The 24246-nt window shown below is 33.6% G+C and overlaps 1 protein-coding gene across 5 annotated transcripts in view; it reads left to right on the plus strand.

Annotated features, from left to right (window-relative positions):
• NOVA1 (NOVA alternative splicing regulator 1) overlaps window positions 1–24246 on the plus strand; it is a 146326-nt gene that overhangs the window by 56310 nt on the left and 65770 nt on the right. The window contains exons 2-3 of one of the 5 annotated variants that reach the window (XM_032112933.1): window positions 273–357; window positions 1006–1076. The exons of the other annotated variants lie outside the window; for them this stretch is intronic. The gene's annotated coding sequence lies outside the window, so the exon portion shown is untranslated. The remainder of the gene's footprint in view (window positions 1–272; window positions 358–1005; window positions 1077–24246) is intronic. 5 annotated transcript variants of the gene reach the window in all.

The raw sequence follows: 24246 nt of genomic DNA on the forward strand, positions 1-24246 counted from the left end.
AGGTGGCATTTTTTTCTAACAACTGAACACAACATTAGAATTTTTCTGGTATTCACTAGTTTTCAAAAGGAGCTGCAAAGCATATTAGCCCATACATTCCTAAAAACCTTAGTTCTTTTAGAAATGAGGGAACTAGTTCAAATCAGGTATGCTTGTTAAAGAAAAGCCAGCATATGAGGTCTTATAGTCATTACATAGGGAGAAAGAGCAGATACTTCAGTTTCAGAAATCTGCAGAGCAGTGACATGGCATTCCATTCAATTTTTTACCAGATATCACAGACTGGAAATGTGAGCTTTGGCTGATACTGCTGGGAAGGAGAGTGCGTCAGGCAGCTGTAATTCCCATCCTGTAAAGGTACTGATACTTAAAGTCTCTGTAGTCCAAATTGGTACACAAAAATCCTAAAGTGTTGAATTTGGACCTTAGATATATTTTTCAAATTTCTGCCAACTATTCTTAGGTGTTCATTTGCAATTTTTTGCTCTTTAGGTAAGAGTAAGGAGAACCTACTCCTTACTTTGGAGTTGTTTGCAGGTTGCTTCCTGAAACACTGTCTGTGGAATGCAGTTCTAGTGTTTTTGTAGTGTTTGACTAGAAAAATAGGTTTCTGAATGACATCCAATTGTTTTAAACTAGGCCAAAATTTTATTACTTGTACTTGTAAGTTTGGTTGCTCTAAAATCAAGTTTTGGAGCATTTTGACTCTCATTGAATCTTAAAAAAAAAAAAAAAAAAAAAATCTGGTTTTAGTGTGATTCTTACAAGTGTGGTGTTTCTGAAAGGTATTTCAGTGCAGGGTGAGCTGCAGACAGTTGTTCCAGTGCATTCATTGACTGTATCTTACCAGCACCAGGTTTGTCTGCAGTACAAAAACTAAGTTCATTTGTGGAATAAGATTTTTTTTTTGTGGTGTGTCCTTAAGGAATCATAAAGCCTAGAGAGTAACTGACATTAACGTGACTCCATGTACTGTAAAACCCATTCCGTTTTATATATTTTCAGGGAGTATGGAGTGGCACAGGAAGGAAATGCCATATCGCTGGAAAGTTGCTCTAATTCAGCACAGGATTCTTGTGAGAAATTACTTCTAATATTACATCATCCTATTCTGTTTTTCACAGTTTACAGTCTAATTTCTTCATTTTTTTATGCCACTTTTGTTCATATCAGTAACCACATTAAAATACATTTAGCAGATTAAATAGGCTTTCATGAGTGTTAGTGCACATCTGATAGTGTGATAGTTATAGTACTATATATTTTGCCATATTGCATTATATGAAGGCTTATGGATTTGTTAATAAAATTATTTTTCCTTTTTAATAAGGCCTGCTATTTTTTAAGGCTACATTTCTCTGGCTAACATGAGATTCAATGAACAAAAATAAGTCTCAGCTGCTTCCACTCTAATGAATATTTCTGACAATAGTATAAGCAGCACTTAAGAAGGGGGAAAAATCAGTGCCCTTGCAAAAAAAAATCCAGATAAACCAAACCCAAACCAAAGAAACAAATGAAAAAAAAAACAGGAACAAGAAAATGAAAGAAAAAAGGGCATTGGATATTTACTTCAATTATATAACAAGATTTTTAAATTTTGATTTTCTTTTGCTTGAGCTTGCTACATTTCTCTAATTTATGATTGCTTTTCAAACACTGTAGATTGAAGGAAAGTACTTTCCTTTTTTCTTACTCTATAATGTCAAAAAGCCCAAAAGATTTTTTTTTTTTTATAGGTATTGACTTAAGGTCAGGATTGTCACTAAGAAAATTCATATTTTCAGGTATAATAGCAATCTCATTCTATAAAACTACCCAAAGTGTGAAAAATTATTAAGATTAGATTTTCATCATATGTTTAGAAAAATATATATGTAACAAAAATATTATCTTTTATTTAGGGAACTGTTTTATACTCCTGGTTTTGGGGTTTTTTTTATGTAGTTAGCATTTGTAGATGATTTATTGATTAGGAGGAGCATGAAGAACTGTGGCCAGCTTTATCAACTTCTTTTGAACTCTCTGCCAAATCATAAATGCAATGTCAGATGGAAGATGTCAGTGCTATTTTTTTCTCCTATCTGTAATCCCCAGAAACAGATTATTTTGTGTTTGGCAAGCATAAGCCTGTATTTTTTCTGCATTTTTAATGCATTTTGTACAAAGCAATCCCATATACCCAGTTGGGTATCTGGTATATACCAATATTGAGTTAGTTGTGTACTCCTTTTCTTTGAAACTCATTCATTCCAGCTTTTGTTCTATTAGTTAGTGATTTCCTCTTGTTAAAATTGTATGACTCTACTATTTTGCTCCCTTTATCTGTTCTTCCTGAACTACATATGTACACAACTTTTTCACACTCATTTCAATTACTGAGTACAGCTCTGTAGTCATGATCAACTACAAGAAACTGTCGTCCATTTGTGACTTTGTCTTCATATACCTCATTATTTGGTAGGTTGCCTGCCATCATCTCACTTTAATCTGTGTGCCAGAGATTTGCTTCCTAATATTCTTTATTGGTATACATGATCTTACACACAGATTTGGTCAGGAGTGTATTTTTTGTTTCTCGCAATGATGCACATATCTAGTGTTCCTGTCTGTGATTCCTAGAACATCTTGTCTTGACTGTGGTTATCCTATAGATACTCTACTTAGAATTTGAAAAAGTAATTTGAAAACTGATCCCAGTTCTTTTCACAGACCCTTCCTTCTTACTCATTTTTGGTTACTGTGGACAACATATCCTTTCTTTTCAAGACTATAATTTGTTTGTCAAATTGCATAGCCAATCTATGACATTTCAGATTGCATGCATCTAAACTTTGCTCTTTGTTTATAAAAATCTTCAAATGCTTGTTCTTCTTTACAGGTTACCAAAATCTTATCTAGGTCCTTAATTTTCATTTCTTCAAAAAGCCACTTTCAAAGTCATTTGTCTAAAAACTTTCTCTGACCACATCACTTGAATTTAATTGCTTTCTAATTCTATATCTTGTCAAATGCAAAATGTTGTCCCTGCTCATCAGTTTTCTATACTTGAATTCCTTTTCCTAAAAGGAATTTTACCATGTTGAACTCAAACCTTTTGTTAATGATTATAATTTCCCTGAATTGTGTGATCCCTTGCATGAAGAAAGCTCTTCTAAAAAACAATTGAATTTTTCCATTCCTTTCCAGTCCTGTTCATGGAATCTGTCTTGATTGTCAAGTTATAAATGCCAAAGATTATAGCTGGACATATGCTGTACCTTATGGATTATGAGTTAATACCTTTTTCCTTTTCCTGATTTTTATGGAGTAATCTACCAAAACACAAGAACAAAAGGAGATTGAAATATCTGAATAGTTTCTGTCATTATGTATATGTGTTCACTTTTGCTTTAAACACTGATACTTTTCTCTTACTGCTTTAAACACTTTGTTCCATCTCTTTTTCTTCTAGAGTATAGGTCAACATGTTTCCATTAGTATCTGCTGCCATGATGTTCAGTTGTGAGGAAAGTAAGAGGGAAGAGGAAGGAATCTTGATATGAATATCAGCAGCTATTTATAAAATCAACATTAAGCTAGAATAAACTTCTTAAATTCACCAGTAAAACTGAAGGATGATTTTATTGATACAAAAAATACTTTTTTTTTGCCGTTTGCAGAATTCTTTCCTGTTACTCTAATTGTGTAGAAGGTTTAATAAGAAGAATTACTTGATGTATGTAAATTAAATATTGTTATATTGTGCTTGTATAATAGAATGTTTAAGTGCACAGAAAGCACATGATGTATTATATTACTTTTCTAAGGTGCTGCTGATGACGTACAAGAAGTATGTTACTCTTCTGAAAGCTATGCTATGTGGACTTCGAATTTCATGCATTAATAACTGCCATGTAATTGAATTATGAAAATACCTGTTCAGCACGTAACATCAGATACTTTATCTTCTTCTCTATAATGGATGAAAATTCATACAGTCAGATGTTTTGATTTTAGTTTTTTTAGTGTTTTAGTCATAATAATGGAGGTATTTTCTACCTTTGTAAGTAAAATATTTCACGCTTAGTGCAGAAACACATCTATATCTGAATATCAGGTATGTACATATAGTTTCTGTTTTGTATTTTCATACATTACAGTTTAGTTTGCAAGGTCATGATATATAGAATAAATTTCTAGAAACATAGAAACTAAGTTTTCATATTGCTGAAGTGTTTCAATATATAGTAACCTCTTTTTCCTTCTGCTGTGTGGCTTATAATAGTTATTTTATGCTGATTTAATGTCTTCCTTGAGAATACTTTCAAGGACATCTTTGATTAGATTGATCAGACTTAATGAATATGTATATGTATTGGACTAAATTGTAGCTTGCATTTAAAAATAAATGTCCTGTGTGTATCACATTATAGTCAATTGCAATGAAACACTAGGGCCATCTATTCTAAATGTGAGATCAAGTAACTTCTGCTTAAGTCTATTTAAGAAATATGTAAAAATAAACCCTATAATTCAGAACTTTAATCATTCTGAAATTTAAAATTAGCCTCTGTTTTATTTACAGAGAGATACTTTTTTAAATTGCCTTTTTTTTTTTTCTTTCACCACTGGTTGAAAGCTCTGTATGGTGAAAAGTTTAACCTATAGAAGAAGGAGGCCTGGATATTAGGGGACAGGTGTTTTTAATATGAGTTAAATAAAATGTGTCTGTTCCATGAACTTGTTACTAGTTGATACTAATTACTGCTTTTCTTGAACTTAGAGGAAGGTACGCATGGAAATGTCTTAGTAGAAACATTCTGACTTTAGAATACTACTTTTAGATAGTAGCTTAGTAGCTTGGTAACTTTTCTAACAGTCTATCTGGTGTGATGCAGTGTAGGATGTTAATCATAGATGTTTAACTGACAATCATTGTAGTTTAACTGAAAGAGCTCTTCTTCCTTTCTAATGCCTTTGTTCATCCCACTTCATAATATTTGAAGTACTACAGGAGCACTATGCTGACAGGTGGCATTGTGAAATTACTTTATCAGGTTTCAATAGAGGCTCTGTTTTTTGAAGTTGGCTTTCTACCTGTCATTCCTGAAAACCAAGTATGACTTTAAAGACTCAATCATTAAAAAAAAAAAAAAAAAAAAAAAAAAAAAAATTCCGTGCCAAGTTTAGGCTCATACCCAAGTTATGGATTAATTAAAAAGGGTACTTATTTTTAAACTAATTCTGCTCTGAACAATATTTCTTGAATAAGGCTTTTAATAAGGCTTAATTTGTTCAAATTTATTGAGCAAGTCTCTTCAGGATGACCAGGTTAAGATAGTTTCTCAGGTTGCTGTTACTTCAGGACCGACAGAAATAAGAAACAGCAAAAATTCTACTTTTTAAATCACTTGCTAAAGACTCAGAGCATAGAAATCATACTTGCTTTGTGGATGTTAAGATTTTACTCCACTGGGAAGTCTCACTGTTACTATAGTTCAAGCAGACATTAAAACTTAAAATGGAAAATGAAGATGTCAATTGATCAAGAACAATTCCATAGTTGTGAAATGCTGTAATATATAAAAATTATAAAGATTTTGTATTGATAAATCCTCCTAGTAGTTTATTATTATTTCATTAAATAAAATATAATTTAATTACTTTTAATTAAAGTATTTTAAGTGATTGCCATTTTTGAAGTTAGCTTCATTTCTATTTCCGATCACTACAAAATTGGTAATGTAAACAGATTTAGAATGTTTCACCCTAATATTAGTGAACTGAGATTTTTACAGTAACCATTTCTGAAATAACAGAATAGTTAATAATTTTTTTTTAAATTTACTTAATCATCCCATCTAGTGCTGCATAACAAAAAATTAAAACAATTATATAGAATTATATTGTATTTATTCTATAAAAACACATCCAAATGCTTGTTTTGTAGGACTTTTAACAGAAGTGAAGATGTTTAGAGTCTGGAGTTTATTTATTGTAGCTAAATTAATCAATGCATCTGCATCAGGACCATAAAGAATGAACCAGTATGACCCAAAGAAATATAGGGGTGTGTGTGTGAGAAGGCAAAAATTAATCTGTAGATATGAATGTTAACTACAGGAAAATGCTTTTGAAGTAGTTGGCAACATAAGGTTTATTGTTTTCAGCAAATAATTTAAATCTGAAATAAATTCCCTGATGACAAATGTAAACAATTGCTGATATAAACCAGACTGATGTTTTTATCATTATATAACACTGAATGGGTGTATTTTTAAAAGATGACAAAATCTGATGACAAAGGGTTCATAAACTATTAGATATAGAAAATACAGAATAACTTTTTATGAAATATCGTATATTAGTTCAAAGATTTGTTTTAACTAGAAATTCCACTAGGAATGGGTATTTCCATGCAAAGTTTTATAAAACTTCATCAGTTTTAAAATGGAAATGTTGTTTTTGAGTGTTAACTGATTTTAATTTTTTTTTCTTTCTTTTTGGGTTCTTTGGTAAATTAGTAGATGTAAATAAAATAGAATATTTTAAATGTTGTTATAAGCAGTGCATTTGCACAACTTAATTTTGTGCGCACTTTTTTTTATTATGACATTCAGATTTTCTTTCAAAGGCAGTGTACTTGATATAAATATTATTGAAAAACTAATTTTAAGTATGTATAAATGAATGTCATTTATGGATTTCATATGATCATATATTTACTGTAACTCTTTTTGAGACAATTGCTTTTACATTCATTTGTTTAACTTTGTAGTCATTAAGCTGGATATTTAATACATTTAAAAACCTTTTTACACATTTGCTTTCAGTTAACTTCAAGCAGTTACAATATATTATATTTTGTGTAGTCATATTTGTGCAAGTGTAGTTATGTTTGCCTGTCTGCTAACATATAATCGACATTTTAAAATTTTCATTGTTTCACTGACAATTTTATCCTTTTTTGTTTTCTCGATATATTAAACTGATTTATATTTTACAGTACACTCACATAGGTAGAACTTCCTTCAAAGTCAGAGTAGCTTAAAAAATTCTTGCTAGCCAAAGAAAAGAAGGAATCTCTCTGACCTGTGTAAGTGAAATAGCACTCAGGTTCTCTGCATTCATACTTTACATTCTCTGTCAGCTGTTACAGAGATGTATTTTGATTCCTCAATTCTATCTTCTTGTGTAATGACTTAGAAGACATAATGTCTGTCCTGATCAATTTTGCAATGACCTTGCTCTGATTAATGAAATCTGATGTCTGGAATAATTATGCCTTAAATTACACTTCATGTGTTGAGTTATGTTTTTAACACAAAGTCTGACAATGTGTAAAATACAAATTGTATTTCAATAATGGCTTACTCAAGCTAGATAATGATTGCAGCTTTCCTAAGGAAGAAACCTCAGTATTCAGGAAGGACCATACCATGTGTTGAACTTGAAAGTCTGTATTGCATATGCGGCAGTAAAGGTGAACACATAAACAGATTGTGTTCTGCTCAAATCTTTGATTAAAGTCCTTAGTATTAGTATGTGTTTTTGAAGATTTTCATCTTCAGAAATATGCCCATTACAAGTCCATTTGTGATAAAGTGAAATGTATGCAAAGGAGACAGAAAACTCTACTACTTAGTAATGAGCACTTGCAAAAAAACCACCATTCCCTTTAATGTATTTTTCAACCTTTCTCCATGAAACTTCATGTTCTTGTATTAAAGAGAGGATGAATCAGTCCATTTCCTCTGCCTTCATGATTTTGCAGGTATTTGACATTTAGCACAAGTAATTTCCAGATTTTGAAGAGTGTGAGTGTAAGTTTGTCTTCTGAGCCTTTTCCAGTTGTAATGCTTCATTTGGAGGCAAAGGGAGGGACCACAGTTGAATACAGTTGCAACATACAAACACATGTTCATGTCATCATATGTCATCTCACACCCTTTTCTGGTTTATACTCCTTTCTAAAAATTCCTAACATTTGATTTTCTCTTTGGCTGTTAACACGAGTCAACTTTTTATATCATAGTCCAAAATCTCGCACTTGAATGGGTGAAATAATGGACAGTTCTGAGTCCATTATTTTTCTGTGTGAAATTAGAATTGTTTTGTTTCCTTTGTACCTCACATTTGTGTACATAGGATGACATTTGCTATTCTTTTACACAGTCACTTTGTTCTGAAGTGGTTCTTCACTGTGACATGTATCTTTATTGCCTAACAACCATGACAGAATCTTCAGTACTGACGTCTGCTCCCATTTTCCAGATTTTTGACTACATATGCCTATAACACTATATGTGATCTCTCTCCATTGTGAGAATGCATAGTTTAGCTTTTCCCTCTTTAGTTAATTAATTCTTCCATGTAAGGGCATTTCTCCTTATTCTGTGGCAGTTCTGTTTCCAAATGGGCTTTTGTAAGGACATTTTTGAAAACTGTTTAGAAAGGAGACATTAATTACCGCTACATCACTGAATATTTTAATTTTAGAAAATCATTTGGAACATGTATGTCCAGAATTCTATGATATATTCTTCATATATCTACATTGTGGAGCAGTTTGTCTTCTGATCTGTGACCAGTGTGTTACTACTATGTACTATTAAAGTCTGTAGTCAGAAATGGTTCAATGGTTTGTATCTTACAAATCTAACAAAATTCCCTCAAAGTTTTTACACAGTAATCTTGCAGTCTTTCCTAGAATAATTTTAATAATTATTGTATTTCTTTTTATGATCTCATCTTTCCTGGTAATTATTCTACAAAAGCTACCTGACACAATCTAGAAAATACAGTTCTGTAGTATAGCAAAGTAAACATCCACTTTAAAAGTTTACTTTTTTAATCTAAATACTGAAGGAAAGTACAGAAATGCTTCTATATTATAAAGCCTGTAAAATTAAAGATTTCTTTTGTGCATGAGGGTAAATATATTTTTATAGTACCCAGTATGTCTAATATAATAACCTTTTAAAATACCATTTTTAAATCCAGCAAGACAATTATGTTTACTTTACAGTTTGCATATAAGTTTTACTGATTTTTTTTGTTCTCCTTTTTTTTAAACCATATGATTTCTTTACTAGTACTAATTCTAATGATAATTCTAATGCTAATTAGGAAACTTGTTTGGCTTATAGTCCTATTGTTTATTATACCTTTTTAATATGTTATTCTAGCTGTAGCTTTTTGAAACTTGTCTCTGGACTCTTCTAAGTATTAAGGTTTTTTTAAATTTTTGTAGTATTGTGTATAAATGATGAATTTCCCAAAATAAAACTTTGGACAATAGCATACAGTTTAGAATATTCTACTTTTTCTAATACCTGCCATGCCAATGTTTCTTTGTACTGTATTTCCACATTAAGAAAATACTTCATTAGCACTGACAACCAGGTTTGTTATCAGAAAAGTTAAAATTTATTTATAATCTGTTGTTGCCTTACAAGTAACTTAGATTCAGTGCTTCACCTTGCTCTCGTCTACACTATTTTATCTTTGTCTAATTAAATGCCTTTGTATTGATATATGTGTCCTTCTTCACAGCAGTAATCTAAAAACCAGGAGATGTCAAAACATTAAAAATTATTCCTGGATGACTTTCAACATTATATTTGCACAGCTAAAAAAAGGAAGATTGATAGCCTGAGTTCCTAGTAATAATCAGTTTCACAAATCGCATTTGTATAGATGCTATGAGAAAAATCTTTGCCCTGTAGATGAGGGAGAGGTTGTATCAGAATATGGCAAGAAAGACTGCTGCAGTATGTTGAATTTCCTTTAGAAAACATGGGCATGATGGCACAGCAAAAACTAAATCCATGCAAGGACAAAATTAAATAAAATAAGAAACCCAATTTATAGAGTAATTCCATTTGGGAGGGGTATCAGAAGATCTCTAGTCCAAATTCTTTCTTCAGGCAGGGTCAGCTGGGCAGGCAGACAAGATTGCTGATGGCTTTATCTTACTGTGCAGCTTCTCTGCAACACATTCCAGTGCAACAGAGTCCTCCTGAGGAAAAGGTTTTTCCTTAAGTCTAATTAGAACCTCTTCTTTCAATGATGTCCTCCCACCATACATCACTGGAAAGAGCATAAGTTAATCTTCTTTATGACTTTATAGGTATTAAGGACCCGCTTTGGGGTCCTTCTGAAGCTACCTGTTCTCCAGTCTTGATGAAGGAGGCCAAGCTGCCTCAACTTCCCCTTGTAAGAGCAAGTATTCCATAACCTTAACTGTCTTGGTGACACCCCAATGAATTTGCTTTAGTTTATCAACATCTTCGTTGTACTAGAGGGCCCAAACCTGGACTCAGTACTCTAAAAGCAGTCTAACAGTTGCCAAATAAGGGGGAAAATTGTTTTGATAACTCTGCTCTAGACATTTCTGTGTCAATATAGTTCAAATGAAGCATAAAGAGCATTGATTAAGCCAAAAGTAGGGAATATTGAAATACTTTTTTAATTCATAAATGTAAATTCTGGTGTTTCTAATACTTTAAAAATTACAGAATCAGATGGCTACCCAAGGTTCATGTCTGTGAAGGTAGGGGCATCAAATTGTTGGAAGGAAAATTCTAAACGGAAAACAAAAGAGAATACATGGAAATTCAAAATCTTGTCAGTTTTAATAAAATCTGTATACCCTGTCCAGTCAGGGACAATAATGTAGACAAATGCTTGACTATGTGCCTTGAATTTTTTGCTCTGTTATACCCTGTCAGTTCAAATGAGTTCTTAGATATTTGCAAAGTTAGTACTTGTTTATTGCTATATTAGGCTGTGCTGGTGAATTAGGATGAACCTGTTGTCCTGGATGTAAAAACTCAGTGAACTCTGAGCTATATTCATAATGGTTGTGGTGGTACATTCTTTTTTTTCATCTTTTTTTTTTTTTTCAGTGTGTATGCATTGAAAAAATAGACCTAAAAATGCACTTACTTTAATGGTAGCATTACTACTTCATCTCAAAGTATCTGCTATTACTTATATTTCTAGTCCTTCATCTGAGTGTCAGTTTGTAGGTTTGTTAGTATCTTGTTCTTCCTGTGTGTGTGTAATTTTCTGTGGTATCTGTGTGCAAAAACCTTTAATTCTTTTACTTTCTCTTATCTACAAATATTTGACTTTGGGGTATTGTTACTGTTCTATAGAAGAAGCCGACCATCCCTATTCATGCTTTTAAAGCACATAGCATGGTGCTTTCTCTTCTAAACCAAGGTTCTTGTTCTGAAAATGGATAGTAATTAATCAGAATTCATGACTTGAAGTGATGTAACAAAAAGTGTTACTATAGTGCTAGGGGCAGCATGTTAATGTATTAGAGGAAACCCTGAGCATTTTATATAGAGATACCCTAGTAGTCATAGTTGTATGAATCAGGAAAATTATAATTGCTTTCTGGGAGGGGATGAGGTATCTACAGTTTTCCTTTAGGAAGAAATTTCAGTCTTGATTTCCATTATTTTGATGCTTAACAGAAATATATGATTTTTACTGTAATTTTTAATTTTGTGCTGCTCCAGAATTTTCTTAAAAAATTTATTGCATCCTCTAGTATTTTTCCAGATAGAGCAGATGACCACTATTTTTTCATGTCAACAAAAAGTGCCTATTTCATTTCTTATATCCAAAGGATGTGTTTGGCCTTTTGACACTAATAGAAACAAATACCAACAGGGAGAAGAAATACTACAATCCTAAGAAAGGAAAGAGAGATAATAAATGGGGACATAATTGTGATAGTTTAAAAGCTGTTTTGGAAGGAAAGGAGAGCTTTTCTGTTCCTTCAAATTCATTATTAAATAGGATTATTTTAATTTTTTCATAGCATGGCTTTCAGAAGTCTTAATTTTCACACCAGATGGCATTCCAAAAGTGGGAAAGGAAACCTATGATCCTAAGAACTAAGATGCAACGGCAATGGAAGGGAGGGAAGGAATCCATTATGGAGATCTTGGGGATAATTTATTTCAGAATTGAATGCCTATTTAAAGACTTAAAGAAAACAAAAATACTTAATGTATTGGGGATTCTGAAATATATGGAATTGCCATTTTTCTTTTGGAATAACAGTAGTGATCCCTAGTGAAAGTTCCCAAGAAAAGAGTTTAAATGGTCAAGACCACTGAACTATAAGCTTATGCTGTATGCACCTTTTCATAAAGGCACAGCCTGAATATGTAAACCTCCAAAGACGAGGATGAGAACAAAGATGACACCAAGAATCTCAACATCATAATGAACTGCTGAGACAATCCCTTTTCCAGTTATAAAAAAGAAAGCGGTGGGAGGGGGTGGATGGGAAGAAAAATTTGTGTCTTTGGCCGTGTCTGCAAATTTGAGCGTGCCCAAGTATGTCCTTGGGCACTGAACTGTGTGGTTCTGCTACTGGAACTTGTAGTCTTTCCTGTGACAGAGCATTCTGTTCCATCGTCAGCTACCCCTGAACAATTTATGGCATGGCTCAGCTGTCAGGACATTACAGGACTTTATCCAGTAGCCAAATTGAAAAATCCTCTCCTTCTTGGCTGGGGTCCCCAGCACAAGAAGGACATAAATTTGTTGAAGAAAGTACAGAGAAGGGCCACAAAGATGATCTGAAGGCTGGATTACTTCTCCTATGAGGAAAGGCTGAGGGTGTTGGGGTTGTTCAGCTCAGGAGTGACCCTGTTGTGCCCTTTCAGTACCTAAACAGGGCTACCTGAAAGCTGCAGAGGGACTTTTTACAAGAGCATATAGTGACAGGACAGTGGGAAAGTTTTCAAACTAAGGGAGAACATGTTTAGATTCAATACTAAAAAGAAATTGTTTACTGTGGAGGTGGTGAGGCACTGGCACAGGTTGCCCAGAGGAGTGATGGCTGCTCCATTCATGGAAGTGTTCAAGGCCAGCTTGGATAGGGGTTGGAAGGTGTCCTTGCCCATGACAGGGGGTTTGGAACTAGATGATCTTTAAATTTCTTTCCAACACAACCTTTTCTTGTCATTCTTTGTCACCTTGGTTTTTTAACTGAGAACAACTAACTGAGAATGTTGGTCCTTGCCATTTGATGTTGATAACCAAGAATTGTCATAGTTGAGGCTATGAACTTCATATTTACAGATTTTGTCTAATATAGATTATTATTATTAATCCCTGTTTATCAGTTCTGAAGAGGGAATAGTTCAGGTGTATATCTGTAGCTGAATATGTCCTTATTCTGTTATCAGACGTATGGGTAGTACAAATACTAGAAAAAAATTTCTCTCCTTAACTTATGTAACTATTCCCATGACTAATAGAAAATTTTTGGGCGTCTTTTTTTTTTTGGAAGGAACATGTCAGATTTTATGCTGAACAAGTCCATGATAGGTTTGGGAACTCTATTTTTCCAGATCTCATGAACATTTCTATTTTGGTTTGGTTATTACTGTCGTTAGCAGCCTTGAAAGCTGCTGTAGATGATGTGGTACACTGAGCTTCCAAGAGGGTGGTAATTAGTCTGAAAGTTGGTAGTTAGTATGAAAATTCTTTCTGATCCGATGTCCATATATGTTCTGCCTGTTCATGTTAGTGTAATCCAAGTAATGTTTATCAGAGCCCGTCACAAATGGAAGGAAAATGTTTGTAAATTGAAGTTACACATCATGAATTTTTTTTTTTTTTACAGTGAAAATATTCTAGGTTTGTTTATTGCCTTGTGGTTATTTTGGTCAAAACAACTTTTTCATAGCCAATCTGATCTGGTTTTTGTACCACCCATGTGTCTTTGGAGTGTTTCTTTTCCTGATTCGTACCTTTGGACTATCAGGAGCAGAGCCAATTTACTAGAGCTCCTTTGACCATTTGCTTCTTAGAATTCTGTTGTCGTATTTTCAGATGTCCTTGCCACATTAATTTGCATACTTCAAGTATAATTTTTGTTTATTGGGGGTTTTTTTCCACATGAAAATCCTATTGTTATTGTTTATTAAAAATTGTTCCTATACATGTTAAGCTCTCACCTGGAATCCAGAGGATCTTAAATAATAATTTATCTTGCTCACTGCTACATAGGATCCTTTTCAAGGTTTATACCTTGAGTAACATTTTTAATTTTCGAAGGATTTTGGAAACTTGCTAAAGCACTTTTGAGAAAAATAAAAATTTTATTTAGTTAGAATAAATTCTGTAATTTATGCCTTTTAGAAATGTCCATTCAAGGAAGCTGTATCTATTTTCATGTACACTTAGACTTGAGAACTGATAGCACTACATTTTCTGTTCTAAAGACAGAAAGAATGAGACCCACTGCTTTCAGATTTTCCAGTGCTCTTTTGTTGAAAATGATTCGGAACAAGTCCTTTGTCAGAACAAATATGGGTATGCTGGCAAAGTTGTGTCTTCTGTATTCCTAACATCTTAAAAACCAGCTGAAATGATGCAGAATGTCTTCGGTATGCTTGTCCTTTAAGAGGAACCTCAAATCACTCACTACACTACTTGTGACAGCTTCTGAATTTGCCAGTACATGTCATACTGTGATGGTAACTGTAATCTCAATACTAAATTCCAGACCACATCTTTACTGGAGAGATAACAATATTGGTAACGTTAAGCTTATTCCTCACAGTAAGATCTATGTGCTTTGCTTCCTTTTTTCCCAACAACTTTGCAAGTCATTCATCAGATTCTGAAGAACCATTAAAGCATGTAATCTAAACACAAGCCCTCCAATACTAAAAATAATATAGATTTAATTTAAAGCTATACTATTTATATATCACTATTAACAGGAGCTGCTTTGGGACATTCAGTAATTTCTGTCTAGGTAAATTGGATTTTCCATTTAAAAAAAGGCTGGTTCGTTTTGGTGACATTATGACTTCTAAAGTGTAAATCACTAGCATGTGGTCAGGGCAAAAGAGATTCATCAAGACTGAAAAAGAAAGCCGTCACATTATTCTTCAGTTCTATTAAATGATACTCTGTTCAAAATTGAAATGATTTCTCATTCATACCTAACCCTTGCTTTTTTTTGAGTACTATGATTCTCCAAATATGAACCTTTCATAATGTCCTGTAAAATACAATATATGTGTGTCTTGGCTAGTGTTATATAGTCTCATTTTCTTTTCCTCTGTAGAAGTTCCTCTGATATTTTTTAAATATTGCCTTTTACCTGTTTTTGAGCAGTAGAGTGTGGAGAATTGTTTGGGAGTTTTAGAACCTTTCCTAAATTAATCTTTATACTCAGAATCACACTACCTTAGTCTAGTCTAAACCTGTAATAGGTGAACAGGAAGGGCACATACCACCCCATGAGTCTGTGTGCTGTGGCAGATGCATTTCATAAGTTAAAGCATTATTATTCTAAGAAAACATTCTCTTCCATAAATGCTCTCTCCTGGCAGTCTTCACTTTTTAGTGTGGAAAGTGGTATAGCTTGCTGCCATTTCTAGTGTGTTGTGTAATAAGAACACTGAATGAGAAATTAGATGAAAGGTAATTAAATTATATCATCTGTTTTCTCCTGAAACCTAACCATTGATCTGGATTTCTTTTAATCTTCAGTGTGTTCTGAATACACGGTTATGTTCTTGAGTCCAACTGAGAAATGGCTGGGTAACATATTGTACTGTTTTTATTGCTGTTCAAGGCAGTGAAATATGTTTAAGTCAGTGGACCAGTTTCTGACAGATTTCCGGGTAGACTTTTAGACTGCTTTACTGATCCATATTTATATGTGTAACATCATCCTGAAAGAAATTCAGGGGAAACTCAAGCTCTAGGCTATTCTTTTGCCCAATTTTCTCTTGCCTAATTTTTTTTTGCCTAAATTTCTATGTTTTTTATATATTTGCTTGTTAATATTTTGCATGTGTGGTTTATTTAAATATATTAATATTTTGTCAGAAAAACATAGTTTCTCTTTCTACTTCAGTTCTGCAAGGATGTGAGCAGCTAAAATACGGTAGTGCCTAGATCTGAACAAGTATCTCAGCTACTTTCTAGTAGCTTGTGACCAGCATGTCTGTTTCATAACTGTTACTCCAGGAGCTCTCATGGTTAAAGGCTCCAAGTGTCATTGTCTACCTGCTTATCCTAATTTCTGCATGTTTCCTCCTGTCCAGTTGGTTACGTAGATCTTATATTCAGCTACTCAGATTCCATGTAATCCCTTTCTTTCTGAAGAAAAGTCAGGTCTGTGATTTTCTTTACCAGCTCCTGAGATGAAAAGGCATACAAGCACAGGATATTTGCGTTGTAGATCCAAGTTTCATTCTCATCATTAGTGACAGTTATGCATATGTGTTTCTGAACTTTACAAACATTTTTTCCTATTGCTAGTTCCTTATTCTTTGTCTATGTAGTATGTTTAGGAATACTTGGGTTCTACAAGAGGATTCTTCGCCATCCTACAACTGTGTTTATGATGATGAGAAAATGATGATAACCAATTTGTACACAAGCTGAACATTAAGTAATTCCTTATGCTTCTGTGTTCACATTCTCCTTTTTGATAATTTATGTTCAGTGTCCTATTGCAAAATAGTGTTGCGAATGAAAGTTGTCATTATTGAGAAGTCATAAATGAGTTAATGCTGATTATTTGCCACTCTGAGATGCTGCCTTCACTAATTTTCTGGACTCATTTTCTCTGTTTATATTTAAGATACTAATGCACTGAGCTGCCCAAGTATCTCTTAGTTATGATTTCCTATGGTTAGTTGTATGGAAGGAAATCTAGGAAAATATCAAGAAAACAGTCACTCTAAGATTAATTTTTGGTATATATTTTTATGACCAAGGCTCTATCTCTATGCAAAGTCCTGGAAAAACAACAGCTCTAAGGCTTTCATTTGTCAGCAGCTAGTAAAAGAAAATCCCAGTGGGTGGTAGGGCTGTGTTTATCGCATGCTACTATTGTAATTTAAAGAAATTTTAGTTTGAGATGTCATCTTGAAATTAAGCATAGAACTTTAATTGTAGTGAGGACTGAAGTCTTATGCAGGATTTTTGACTTGAAAAACATGTGCTGCTCATGTACGGTTGTTTTCTTCTTTGCCTTAGGAATGACAACATTCTTCTGTGGTTTGTAATAAAATGTTTGTGAGTGAGAAACTATTATTTCCAATAGATGATGATGTGTTCCTATAAACAAAATTCAGTGCAAAAGCCAAACAAATTGTGTAGTGGAAACCACTAAAATTGACTTTAGGGACACTAGTCAGAGTCATAATATTAAAAGTTTGTTTATATTGTTGTGTGATTGCAGTATTGATTTGATTTTAAAAGGCTATATTGTCAGTATTGTTGGAGATAACCACTAAAGGTTAATTGCATATTTCATTCTGCTTTCTTAATACTGTGTTTCCTACTTTGTAGAAGAGCAGTGTTGAGAGAGTTTAAACTCTGCTACTCAGCATGGAGTAATCTCAACACACTCACCAGTCTGCTTTTGAGCCTTCTGGCTGCAGACTGCAGTCATTATTTGGGAGCACAATTTCATCAAAGAGAATACTTAAAAGAGGAATTTTCTCTAAAGTATCTGTATTTTTGATAATGATTTCCTTTTAGATACCACAGTTGGCATTATATTTTTAGAAATATAAAATTTATGAAAAAAAATACCTTAAGACTGTAAAAACCCCAGAGAAATGTTTTTCGTAGATTTTTTTCCTCCAAGTTTGTTTGTTTCACTTTTTCTGCTTGTTATTAAAACAGAATCATCTGGGTTTTGATTATGAAATTAAATGTATTTTTTCTACATTGAAAATAGGCTGCAAGTTATTTTGAAAGGCAAAGTAACATGGGCTCATGTTTTCCATTGTAACTACTGTCTGTGAGAGGATTTATTTTTCTACAGCTTTGATTATATTCTTAAAAACAATTGCTGGAAATTCTGTGTGTCTACAACTTCTAGAAAAACTTCAACTAGAATATATTGTTTTAATTTATAAAAAACAAATCTGGAGTGGCTTTTATATATATTCATTTAATATAATGTTTCATATTTTATGGAACAGTATAAATGCTTTTATATCTATGTTTGTAGCCTTCTTGATAGATCAAAGCACTTGGCATAGGCCAAAACCTGTTAAACTTTTTCTGTTTATGGTATAAATTAAAACTCTCTGGAGTGTGGTTTGGCCTAAGCCTGATTTATTGCTTTGCTTGGCACTGCATCAGGCTGGTTGTGGTTTTCCATTCCTGTTTCCAGTACAGTCTTCATGTGTTTTGATTTCAAATCCTTGCGTAGAAGCTTTATGTGGATAGCAATAACTTTCTTTGGTAAGTCTTTATTATAACATAGAGATCCTAGGCTTTTGTGGTTTTTTTATTGTTTTTGTTCATATTAAACTGAGAGATATCTGTGCATGCAAAATGATGCATTTGTGTATTATAATTTCAAGTTTAACTTTACATTCTAAGTTTTTATTTAGTGAAGACATTTTCCAGATCAGATCAATACAGGAAGAATCTTCAATTAGTACCGTGGCCAGAATTTCCTGTGGATAGATCATCTTTATTGATGTCAAAGTGTAGGATGATAGAAAGAGTGCACTAGATTTTGTCTCTTTTATATAAATTTCAACCATGGCTATTAATGAACGTTTCATTTACGGTCAGCTTTAAAATGTGTAATCTTTAGCTGATTTCATTTTTTTTCACCTTATCTTATTGATACCATATTTAAATAGTGGTTGTGACTGATATTTCCTCCTACCAAAACTGGTAGATCTTGGCAGACCTCTTTATTTACTTTGACAAAAGAAAAAAAAAAACCTACTATAATTTTATACACCTATATGTGTGTCTGTGCAAGTGAGGGCTTCTCTAGTAAGTTTGATCAGTCTGTGATGTTTTCCCAATGTTATACTTAGTTTGGGTTTTTTTGTACTAACAGACAGTTTTATTGAAACTCTTAGACAAGGTGTTTACCATGAGTATATAAGATTAAACAAAAAATGAGAAAAGTGTACAGTTATCTCTAAGGGGGAATGTTGTCCTGGTATATGAGCTTGTTTTAATTTCAGTAATCCTGACTCACCCATCGATTTGGTTATAAAAGAAGCTGCAAGGGTTTACATGGGTTGCTTCACATTGGGAATACATGATATAAAGGTATCACAAAAATGCTTTCAACACAAGTACACACAAAAAAAATTGTACTGCACTAAATTAAGAAGCATTTAATTTAAACTGAATCTCTTAGGACAGGGGTTGTGGGGTTTATATCTGGTCTTGTTATTAAGTGTAGAGATTAACAGTCTGTAGTTAGACGTACTGTTTAATGCAGAGTCCACTGAACTCATTAGAAGAGTTCTGTTTTGGATTATGCCTTTAGCAGTGCTTATCCATTCAAACATCCCTTACAGTTTAATCTAAGTGGAGAAATGCTGATGTTTGGGGATTTGTTGACACAAATCAATAAAAAGAGTCTCTGAAGCAAGAGTACTGTTCCTTGACCTGTTTTATGAAAATATCTTATACTTCTTGTTCATGTTGTTCTAGTCCTAGAGCAGGATATCCCAAAGACAGTTGTGATAAAATCAGCCACACTGAATTCTCAATTTAAACTGTAAGCAAAATACAGATTGATTGTGGAGTAGGTGGGAAAAGGAGACACAAAGATATGAGGAGTTTATTTTAGACAGCTGTTTAGACATCAATTAGCTATGACAGGTGTCATAAAACAACACATCAGATAGTAAAAGTTATAGTAACACAGATATTTAATTCAAGTTGTTAATTTTGTGTCTTTTAACTGTAAGTTCTTTAAAAACACAAAAGAACAAAAATTGGAAGCAATATACAGGTGTTCATGGGATAAGCAAATTAGTAAGTTTTCATGAATGGGAGTAAAAGGTCAGGATGGTAATGCAAAAAAAGTTACATGGTGAAAATATTTCATTTGGTCCAGTAAAAAAGAGGAAGGAAACTACCACAGAAAAATTAAACTTGAGAAGGTTAGGAAAGGACTAAGAATAAGAAATTGAAGAAGTGGAGGCAGCATATAAATGGATGTAGAAATGACAAAGAGAATAAAAGCTAAACAAAATGAGACAGCTGATTCAGAAATACAGCAAGGGAATGCAGACATTGAAAATTACTTTGATTGAATACATTAAGAAGAAAACATTGCAAGTTTGAAATGTTATACAGAAATACTGAAATTTAAACGCCTTCTGGATATGTGAGTTAAAGATTTGTTCACAGTATCCATTTGCCCAGAAAAATAGAAAGGAAAAAACAAAAATAATGTAGTTATAGTAGTATTTTATTTTAATAATATATCAGTGTACAGTTAATCAATTTATAACCAATTCATTTTACAAGTGACAGGTGCATTTTTATGTTATGGAAAAATAATTCCAGCAGGCTGAAAGTCACATTACAGGGACTTTCTTACCTGACTTTTTAAAAAACATAAATGATTTTCATCACAATGAACTTTTGCCTTTTTATTCCCCACTGATTTTGGTTTTTTATTCCCCCCTCCCCCCATATGATAATGTATTTAAATGGCAATTGCAATTAACAGTAAGTTTAGTTCTTGTACATGCCTTTTTTTTATGTATTCACCTTTATTTAATCAAGTAGATCATTCTGAAATTAATAAGGTCTGATTTTGTTTGTAAAATAGGCAGCACTGAAATGGGTGGTCTGCTGTAGCTGATCCTGCTTGAGCAGGAGCTTGGATCAGGTGATCTCCAGAGGCCCCTTGTAACTTTCTGTGATTCTCTGAAATACATGCATGATGTGAGAAACAAAACGCTATAAATAGAAACAGATGTATGATGAACATCTCTTTCCAGCATAGTGTTTAGCAGTTACACGGTAATTACAAATCCTGTAGTCCTGTGTATTTTGAATTTGTTTTGGTATTTTTTCCACCTTGGAGAAGTAGCTTGCACACTGAGGTGTTCGGGGGGTTTTTTGAGGGGGATTTGTATTTCTTTCGGGGGGGAGGGGGTTCAAACTGAGTCAAATCGAGTTTAGTGGGAGGATTCATTTGCATAATGTGTAACGTGTACTCATGTAAGTAAATATTTGAAAGACTGACAACATTAATTAGTTACTGTTAGCCTTGCCAGTATTTTTTCTTCATTACTGAGAAGCAGTGGTATTTTTTTCTAGTTTTTATCACAGTTTTGTGCTTCTTGTTTCCATGGTAACTTTTCTTGCACTGTGCTTCAAAGGAACCAGAGGGATTCTGTGAAGGTTTTTTTTATTATTTATTTAACTGCATGAAAACCTAACTGAATATACTATTCTGTAAAAATCCTCAAATATCTCAAGTGTAAGTGCAAATGTAGCTTTTAACTATTAAGGCATTATAATTTTATCTTCATACTTTTTTAGCAATCATCCAGATTTTTTTCTTTCTCTCATATTCAACATATTTTTAAAAAATTGTCTTTATCTACTTATTCTGCAATATTCCTAAATTGCGTTGTATGGTATCAGAGTAACTTAAAGCTGCTGAGGACAATCTGCAAGTGCTTGTAGTTATCTCTAATAATATGATTTCCCTACAAATCAGGCTAAGTGCAATATTGAGCATGCATAGTAAGTTAGAATTTATTACTTTTTTCTGCAATTCTAAAAGGCTAATATTCCACCTACTGTTAAGAATCAGACTAAAGCATACTCTACTAAAATTATATATTCCTAGTGCATCACTGAAATGTGCTGCAAACAAGAAAGTTTTTCTTCTGGGCTATTGCAAGGGCTTTCTTGAACAGATACATTTTATCTTTTCAAGCAAGATTTTTAATGATGCAGTATGGATGAGATTCACTCCACTCCGAGAATAAATAAGGTAGCAAATAGTCATTATATCTTTCTTCTCTTTCAGGTAGGTGAGACATTGAGTGAGTTCAAGTGGGGCTGGTTAGAATAGTAATTAACACTTCATCCTTCTGTAGAGAAAAACATAAAGAACGCGTAAATTAAGGAACTGAAACTGAGGTTTTTGTCCCTAGAGGCTTAATGGTGTGGTTTCATGGTCCTCTGATGTTAATTTAAATGTCACTGCCAAAAAGGTAGTCTTGCCTGAAGCCATGTATTTCAGTCCTTTCTTTGCATCAGCAGTAGCATCTGTCCAGCTTTGCAGCAGGTCTCATCAGCTCACTCATCCATTTGAAAATGATTTTTTTAAAGGGCGTTAGGAGGATTAGTGTGCAAGCTGATCACTGAGCTTATTTAATTCATTTTGCAGGCAGAGGAGTACTTGTGCCTGTGTAAAAGATGTAGCCAAAACGCCTGTTATGGGCAGAAAAAGGAGGCGTGTTTCCCACTTAGATGTGGGGGTTACTGACCCACTCTGTCCCTAGCTGTCCCTCTCTGTTTCCTGGGAAATACTTTATTCTCAGAATGATTTAATGCCATATAGGTTTTTTGTGTGTTGTTCCAACTCCACCCCTCACCCCATCTCCAACTGCACCCCCACATGCAATGTAAGATACGCTTCAGCCTTCTAGTCTTAATTTTTTTTTTCCTTTTAGAACAGAAAATAATAAATGTGAATACTTAATCATTTAAATAGAGGCAATATACACCTGGAGGTAGAAATACGTTAGGAAAAAAAAAGCAGAAAATGAACCTACCTCCTTATTCACTGTAAGCTATAGGGTGGATTTTTTTTTTCTGCTTGTATTTCTTTCCACTCCAATCATTTCAAATGCAGACCATCCTGGAACTGAAAAGAAACAATTGGCCTCTTCCATCAGAAGTTTCTTCTGAAACAGAGTATAGCAGACGGGCAAAATTCTTTCCTGTTCCCATAACTGTTCCAGGAAAATGTAATATGCCAAACATGCATTAAACTGAAAATTTCTGCCATGTGTCATTGGGGAGGAATTGCACTAACACACCCAACAGAAGATGCAGAAGCAGTATCCATTGGAGGATATTTTTTAATTCAGGTGGGCAGCATGAAAGTTCAAATATTTTAAAATTTTTCAGATGCAGCAGAATGATTAAGCCCAAAAGGTGGGCTTCCAACTTGCAGTTGGAAGCCTGAATTTACATGTTTTGCAGCTGTGCATAGATACTGCATTGCCCTGTATTCTGTTAGAAGATAAAAGAGTGGGGCTAAAATTAGGAAAATAATGCATTTGTTAGTGGGAGTCATAGTTAAAATGTAGTGCATGATATTTCAGAGATTCTGAAAAGTCCATCTTTTTAGTAACTTGGGTTGACTTTTCTGGTTTTGAGTTTTACTGTTTAAGTAGTGCAACAAGCATTTGCTATTGCAGCCGATGATTAAAATAACCTGCTTCATGAGCATATAAAAGCTGCTTTAAGAAATTCTAACTTGTCTTTTCATTGCACAAAATTAAAGTTGTATTAAAATAATTTTTCTGCAACAGCTAATTATTAAAGGAAAATGATTATAGCTTATATAGTAAATCCATAGAAGTGAGAGTTAATCACAATATTAATGTTTTGGGGGATTTTTTCATTGTTTTGGTTTTCCTCTTGCTTTATAGTTACCTAGGATTCATTCCAGTAGGAGTTGATTGTATATAGTCAGGAAAACACACAATTACCCTGTTTACCAGTATGCAACAAACTCTATGGTAACATCTGCTTCTAAAGTTTATTTCTGATCATCCTGACTTTAACTGCTTGCCTTGGCACAGGAAAGGGGGAAATCTAGGCAGGAAACTAGAACAAAGAACCTTGCAGTGACCAAAAATAAAATTCCATCTGAATACATGTTGGAGGAGGGAGTAGTTTGCTACGTGGGATTTTTTTCTGCAGTTATTGGTGTTTTGGATTAATTAGTCTGTGTGACTTTAAGTTAGATTGCCTAGGCTTTTTGTGTTGAGAATTTTTTCATCTGTCATTTTGTATCCTTGCCATTTGGATTAGATATCTCTCTCTTTTAAAATAAACATGTGTATGTTACCATACCATTTAAAAAAAAAATCGAAATGGAAGATATGACAGAAGTTGAATCTGTTTAGACCTGCTGCATGATCACTGTAGAGATGCTGGAAGGGCACTTGCAGGCTGTGGGAATCCTGTTGAGGAGCAGCAGAATTGCTGTGCAGGTGGAGGGAAAAGATTAGTGCTTTGTGTGCACAAACAGGAAACAGGGTTTCAAAAGCGGGAAACAAGTCCTGAGCTGTGATAAACATAATTGCTGCTTCTCCCAGAACTGCTGAGCTTCCACTTGTGCTCGTTACCATTAGGATGATGTTGCATGTCTGTGGGCTGTGTGCTGAAAGAAAATGTGACAGGACAGCTGTGTACATGAAGGTGGTTGCACAGTTTCTT

Source organism: Corvus moneduloides, chromosome 6, assembly GCF_009650955.1.
Source record: "Corvus moneduloides isolate bCorMon1 chromosome 6, bCorMon1.pri, whole genome shotgun sequence".
Taxonomy (NCBI): Eukaryota; Metazoa; Chordata; class Aves; order Passeriformes; family Corvidae; genus Corvus; species Corvus moneduloides.